Here is a 6,387-nt window from a genome sequence, read left to right as displayed (position 1 = left end):
GTGTGCGTGTGTGCTACCACCTCTTAAAATCCCCCCCACCATCTTTTCTGAATCACCCTGTATAAAGGCGTCTTAGGCAGACCCTGCTGGGAGAACTTTCCAACATTAGTCCGGCAAAGAATTTTCGCAGGCAACTACACCACGATTCAAGGGCCACTATAAACTGAGCGGGGAAATCTGGAAAAAAGAACCTGTTAAAAACACTGAGATGCAAAATTCAAATGCAGGACCGCAACTAGGGGGATTAGGCGGAAATCATTCTCATATGCACGAAAGATCAGATACACACTTCCGGTACAACTCAACCCCGAAAGGAGGGGCCATGGGAGAAAGATTTATGCTATAAATAGTTAAATTGTCAACCACCAGGTAAGAACTTTGTGCTTTTTTTTATTGTATTTTCTTTTTCCCACAGTACATACAGCGTACATTAAAAGTTTTAATGGAAGGCGTACAACAACAAATATACAAATACAAATACAACGCCACAACAGGCAAATTGCCCAACGAGGTGGCTGACTTAAGAACATCATGTATCCCAGAGCTATTTTTTTTTTTTGGAAGCCCTACCTACTACTGCTACACCACACATGCACCCCGCCCACACCCCCCCCCCCCGGAACCCCCAACGAATCGGTACATGCGGGAATGTGCGTGTACGTGTAGTGAAACCTGACGTGAAGTTTTTTGTTTCTCTGTAATGCTTGTTATGTGTAGTGCTGCCATCTGCCACCAGTTTTTCTAACTATGAGTGAAGTGTTATGATTGAATGATTTATCGTTGTAGGACTGTTGCTCTCTGTGGCGAGACTTTTTAACGGGGAGATGGGCTCGCATTTGCGCCTTGAAGTTGGGAACCACAGAAAACCAATTTCAGCCGACCACCACTGTGGGGTTCGCATCGGATCCTCGCATCGCGAGTCCGTCACTATAACCACTCGACCACCACAGAGTAGTTTCAGTACTGGCACTGCTCAGACCACAGAGTAAGAATTATATCTTTAGTCTATGGCTCAGACCTACACAGCGCCTGTTCTGGTGGATGTATTCCATTGAAACTTGGTATATACGCTATATGGACCATGGGAAAAAGGGAAAATGCAATAAAAAGCATGTCTTTTCACCTGGTGGTGGGAAATGTTACTATGTATATCTCATTGCATAATTAAATTTGATGATGGCAAATATTTGAAACTAAGTTAAACAGATTTATTGCATTAATCTCTCTCCCATAGTCCGATTAAGATATCTTGAAAATTTTGCTGCATTCAGTTTAGTTTTTGAGAAAAACTACTCCGAGTTTTATACATACGGGAACTTTAATTATAAACTCCTATATATATATATATACAGTTTATTTGGAATTTCGAAATGAATATTAATATTGTGCGAGGTAAGAATAAAAAAAATGCTCAGACTTTGCCGTGACCAGGATTCGAACCTGGGTTATTGCGGCCACAACGCAATGTACTAACCACTATACGATCACGGCGATGCTTGGTGTAATCGTAATAGTATATAACAGCTATTGCAAGAGACCAATTGTTAATTCGAGCGTGTCCTATATTACGCTTGGGAACACACAGTCATCATCCTCATTTAATGCACCTTTCTCGTACACATATATATATTTTAGATTCTACAGTTTCAAGTCTTTTACCGATACATCAAGCAATGAGAAACAGCCGTTTTCCTCTGTTAAAAAAAGAAAAAAAATTGTGGGTTATGGCGTATGTGTGTTGGAATGCCAACACTGTAGAGACGATTCTATGATTGTTGTCACCACTGATCACGAACTAAATATATGAACGCATTACTTTTTACCAATAATCATATAATAAGTCTATGTTAATGACACCTCTATTCGTGTGTGTGTGACAGTTATAGCAATTAAACCCTCCTCTATTTTACGGAGAGAAATGATCCCCTTGACAAACAAAATTTTGCCGAGATATCGGTGATTGAAATCATTACTTTTTACGCGCTAAAATGACATTTCACAAACAATTTACAGAACTTTGAAAAGTAGGCAGCAAAAAAATGTCGCAGTGGTAAATTTTTTAATATAAATAAAACATGTATACACGTAAACATGAGTTCGAATCCCACCGGTAGCACAGTGGTGCGTGGCTGAAGTTGTCTTTCTGTGGTTTTCCAACTTCGAGACGTCAATGCGAGCCGATCTCCCGGTTCTAAAGCTACAGGAAGCGAAAGACTCTACAACGGTGCAAATATTTAATCATCATACTTCGTTCACAATGCGAAATATAGATGACAGCACTAACTTCTCATACAACACTATTTACGCAAGCAAACTGTTAGATGCATACTTCCAGCACAACTCACTCACCGTTTGAGAAAGTGTTTTTTCCAGTGCTGGACAAATCTCCAAAAAGTTACATGCCTAAACATGTCCGTGAAACTAGTACATAATAGAAACTCATGGATAAAAAAATCGAGACATCCTGAAACTTTTTTTTCAGAAGTCATTATAGTGTCGAATTGTAAAGCAATGGGTAAAATTACCGATTGGCACTAAAAACCTTGGCCATATTTTGTGTGCGGTTTACTTCAGTGTTCTTCAACTTTTTTCTCATCGTAGATTGCTGAAATTTGGTGAAAATTTTAACGAACCCGGATAAATGAGAAAGATTATTTGCGAACGAGTGAAAAAAAAAATTGGAGGAAAATTTCCTATAACCCTGGCTTATTATATATTTCATATTTTTACTCTTCGGTATCATATAAATACGAGAAACCGTTCTAAGTTAGGTCTTCGGCTGCCATCTATTGAATAAAACCGAAATTCTCCATTTCAATTCTCAAAATAAAATGGTTGTTGATTTAAAATCGAAGTGGAGAATGAAAGTGAATGAATGAATACACAGGGATTGATGCGGAGTACCGAGCACTGAGCTTTCTTTTTTTTCGTCTTGGTATCTTTATCTAAGTATTAGTGGTGCAAATTTTATATATGAAAATACCTTAAAAATATATTAACCAATATTTTGGTATTTAAAATTTATATTTATATATAGCATGACAAAATATAGTATATGATATCATCACACATTTTATTCGTTTCGATGCTGCATACCGGTTTGAAACCAACAACTAACTTTAGTTAGAGAATTACAACAGATAGTTTAGTATTTATTTGATAGGTGGCAAAAAAAGTCCTATATTGTCGGATGGATACTTTTTCCGATATGAAAAAAATTCATGTGAAACATTAGAGAATGAGGTCGAACAATGGAGACTATTTTTGCTATTTACTTGGCTGGTAACATCAATCGAGTTTCCTTGCTAGATATAGGCTAGCCTAGTGTTCTTCAACCATAGAAATTTCGGAAAATATTTCGCCCTATCCACGTAGCCGCTACATAGTTTTACATTAAATAAGTAAAATATTGTCTCTATAGTAGTTTTTATTTGCCTTACTGCATGCCTGCAAGTTGATTATCCCATTCCTCTTGAAATTAAGTCCGCCGAATTTCCCAACCATTCTCACCGTCCGCAGGTGAAAAACGGTTCAAGAGCGATGGACTATCACCGACGTTCTTAAACTTTGTCAGCTGCGACCCAAAATCAACAACTCGATCAGCTTTGCGACCCCTGGGACTGTATGGTCTTAGAATTTAGTCAAACCAGTGACACGATAAGTGCATTTATAACAGGACTGTAAGTCGATTCGTACGATCCTTCTGGAAAGCTCATGAGAATTAAGTCTGGGTCGTGACCAATAGTTCAAGAATCCCTGATTATAAGTGGCTTTGTACGATCCATCTCGGAATCAATTTTGTGTCATAACAAGAGCCCCTGGCTATGAGTAGATACGTACGACACATCTCGGAAGCCTGCGAATCAGAAGGGGGCTTAACCCATAGCTCAAGCACACCTGGCAGTTGGTGGATTTGAGTGACCCATCTAGGAATCCCCAGAGAATCAAAAGGGGTGAGATCCATAGCTCAACAGGCCCCGGCTGTAAGTGGATTTGAATGATCCATCCCAAGTGTTTGGGTTGCGACCCATACGTCAAGAACCCATGGCCTATGAACAAAACTGTAAAATTTAGATCATATACGAGATTGGCCGAAGTTCGAATCAAGGAAGCAATTTGACCGGAAACAATCTGGTTTACAACATTGTGAACACACTCTATTTTTCTTTTTTCCTTAATTGCAAGGGCAGGTTCATTTATCATGATGACGAACATTAACCACCAGCGAAAACAGGTTGTGTTGCGTAAACATTTAATGGAGCAGAGCTTTTTTGTTAATTGAGTGAAATGCAACAATGTCAAGTTTGGAAGTGTTTTTCTTCCTCAAAAGAGCCGCTTTTTTTTCGGTGATAGACACGTGCTCTTTCTTCAAGGTCGATATATCATACAACAGTATTCATTAAAAATCGAATTATAGGCTTAAGTAAAAAGATTGGCCAGCGTTAGATATATCGGAAAAAGTATTCTTGTTTTTTTTTTTATGAAGAATAATATAATATGATGCGTGCGTGTCTATTTGAACAACTGACTGAATGATGACGTTGCTTCATGAAAAACATTATCAATTAATCCTTTAGTTGGCAAACATTAAAATATCCAGAGAAGAACAATTTTTACGGGTTTATTTTTTTTTAATAATGTGATCAGCACGTATTCTCAAGAGATCGTTACGATCTGTCCAGGGAATTTGTTAGCGTTAGTAGACATCCATGCCCGACCCGGGATTCGAACCCACACCCGCACAGTCAGAAGCTAGCTCTGATAATTAAGCAATTCTATTAATTAATTAATTAAATAACTAATTAATAAATAATTAATTAAGCAAATGTGGTACTTTGATTGCTATTGCATGACAAAAAAAAAAAGTTTTATTGTTAATATTTAAAATAAAATATGGTATGTTGCACTTTAGGGATACACAACTGAACTTATATGATTTACATAGATTTGAAGAGCACAAAAATGTCATTCATTGTTTGCCAACTTACTTTTTTATCATTGTTCAAGAATGCATAGCAATATGCCTCCTCCACACATGGGTAATTCCCTCCAAAATGGAGGAAAAGTCAAAAAATCTTCTCAAGAACTAGGCGACACATGAGTACCTATGATCCATTCTACTGGCAATTATATAAACTGCATGAACAGCTCACAAGTAAAACTCTGATGTTTAAGAGTTGCTTAGAAGCATAAATAGCGAAATATAAAAAATACTTATATTTGAAAAATATAAGAAACCCATGTGTGTTGCTTTTTAGAATAACACGGCCAAATAAAGGGTGAATACTTATTGAAAAAATTAATAGAATCTCCAGTGGTCTCATAATTAATTAATGGTGAATAATTACTTCTTAATTATAATTAATTTATAATCATTCATTAATTTATCATAATCATTCATTAATTTATCATAATCATTCATTAATTTATCATAATCATTCATTAATTTATCATAATCAAATATAATTTATCATAATCAAATATAATTAATGTATCATAATCAAATATAATTAATGTATCATAATCAAATATAATTAATGTATCATAATCATTCATTAATGTATCATAATCATTCATTAATGTATCATAATCATTCATTAATTTATCATAATCATTAATTAATTTATTATAATCAATTACAATAATATGTCATAAACAGAATTTATCAATATTGGGTCTTCAAACAAACATTCAATTTTTGCATCAGTCTCTCTGACTGTCGGTCTTGAAGATACACCACTGTGTGTTTGTGTGCTGCCTACTAAATATAAATACATGTAATACGTGTATTTCAAACGGAAAAGTTGAATAATTAAATTTTTTTTGAATGTTTTTTGGGGGTTGTCAAATTACATAACAATCATCGAAAATTTGGGAAAAAATTATTTAAAAATAAATAGAAAATATACGCCAGTTTTTATTTTCAGTTAAAATAACATAATTCGAATGATTGCTATTACAGTGACATTCATCTACTTAAAGCAAACTCTTTGTATGTTGAGTTGAAAACTTGAAACAGTGATGGCAGCTCCAGTTGACATATTTAATTTGATAAAATGCACTTTCCTCTGTTTTCAATAGAGGGCAAAACTACAGTGACTAAAACTTTCATTAATCTTACGGCTAACATTATTTGTTTCACTTATTTTTTTTTAATAAAAAAAAATGTATACGTGAATATAATCCAAGATTTTGAATTCTTTCAACTTTTTGTCAATGATTTAAAATATATTTTTTTTCTAAAAAAAATATACAAACGTTCGTCCCGAAAACTTTTCGGGACACGAGGATATTTTTTTGTAAAATACGGCACGTTAAGCAACCTTAACTGCAAGGCTGAAATATTTTTTCAGAAGTTAGGTCAGTTTCTAACTTATTACAAAAGTC

The 6,387-nt window shown here is 35.2% G+C and overlaps 1 non-coding gene across 1 annotated transcript; it reads right to left on the bottom strand.

Annotated features, from left to right (window-relative positions):
* Positions 1 to 1,419: 1,419 nt before the first annotated feature.
* Positions 1,420 to 1,491, bottom strand: TRNAH-GUG (transfer RNA histidin (anticodon GUG)). Its single transcript has one exon. It is a non-coding gene; the product is annotated as a tRNA-His (tRNA).
* Positions 1,492 to 6,387: the final 4,896 nt, after the last annotated feature.

This window comes from Pholcus phalangioides, unplaced genomic scaffold (genome assembly GCF_987345545.1).
Source record: "Pholcus phalangioides strain wild (caught in Gottingen) unplaced genomic scaffold, Ppha-v1.0 ptg000001l_1, whole genome shotgun sequence".
Classification (NCBI taxonomy): domain Eukaryota; kingdom Metazoa; phylum Arthropoda; class Arachnida; order Araneae; family Pholcidae; genus Pholcus; species Pholcus phalangioides.
Note: the sequence above shows the minus strand (reverse complement) of the source record. Positions and strands in the feature narration are given on the sequence as shown.